We start from the raw sequence: 1,037 nt of genomic DNA, 5'->3' as shown, positions 1-1,037 counted from the left end.
GCCTACAGACTCATGTACCCAGCTAACCCTCTGATTAACACCATGTGCTTGAATAACCAGAATGTCACTTTTATTTCAACTGAGGTAAAGGTCCAAGATTTATTTGCAACCCCCGTTTAAAGTCCAGCACGTACTCAGTAACCTGCCACTTCAATCACTTAACTTTACTGCATGCTTACTTTTTTCATTTTAGTCCAGCAGGGCTCCAGATTATAAAACACATACTGATACAAGTTCTAGAAGATAAAAGTGATCCAGACTTTTACAATGTCCTGTTATAAACACATTTACAAACTAAAATAGGTTCTAGTGTTTAATGTGGATGAACTTTGACATTCAGTAATGAGTAGTGAGTGTAGTTATGATAAACTTGAGATATGAGGTATTATCCATAAGAAACATTAATCTTTGTGGTTTTTTTTTTTTTTTATCTGACTGTGCAACCAGGTGATAAAAAATACCAGGAAAATCAGACACCTCATCTTCTAGCTTCTCTGTGTGAGGTCAACATGTGCTCTGTTAAAGTGGATCATAAAAACCTTACTTTGTTAAACAGTACAGACACAGTGCATGGAGGACGTTAGAAGGCCACACCTAATATATACTCTTGAACCCAAATCGCTACAAACTATTTTATAGAAACCATTTTTTGGGGGGTGGGGTTGGAGGTTAATAACTTAGAAATAGATTAATTTATAGTGAGCTAATGAAAATAATCATTCTTTTCTTTCCAATCCAGTCACTTATCTCTGCACTTTCCTTGAGAGGTGTAATAAGCCATCTTCTATCAAAATATCTAAGATTACACCTGATGACTCATGCATGCATGCATGTGGAAAATAAAACTAGAGGCGACGACACCATCTTGAGAGAACAGCAGGACATCAACATGCAGGTGCAAAGGTTTGTGTGTTTTCAGTAAAAATCAGATCAAAAGAAAAAAGAATCAGTGATGAGTTTGCTGACGGAAAGAAGAAGGCAGAGGCCTGTTTTGGGGAAGCAGGTGTTTCTCACTTTAGCCTGAATATCTGTCAGCT

The sequence above is a fragment of the Melanotaenia boesemani genome, chromosome 8 (genome assembly GCF_017639745.1).
Source record: "Melanotaenia boesemani isolate fMelBoe1 chromosome 8, fMelBoe1.pri, whole genome shotgun sequence".
Taxonomy (NCBI): domain Eukaryota; kingdom Metazoa; phylum Chordata; class Actinopteri; order Atheriniformes; family Melanotaeniidae; genus Melanotaenia; species Melanotaenia boesemani.
Note: the sequence above shows the minus strand (reverse complement) of the source record.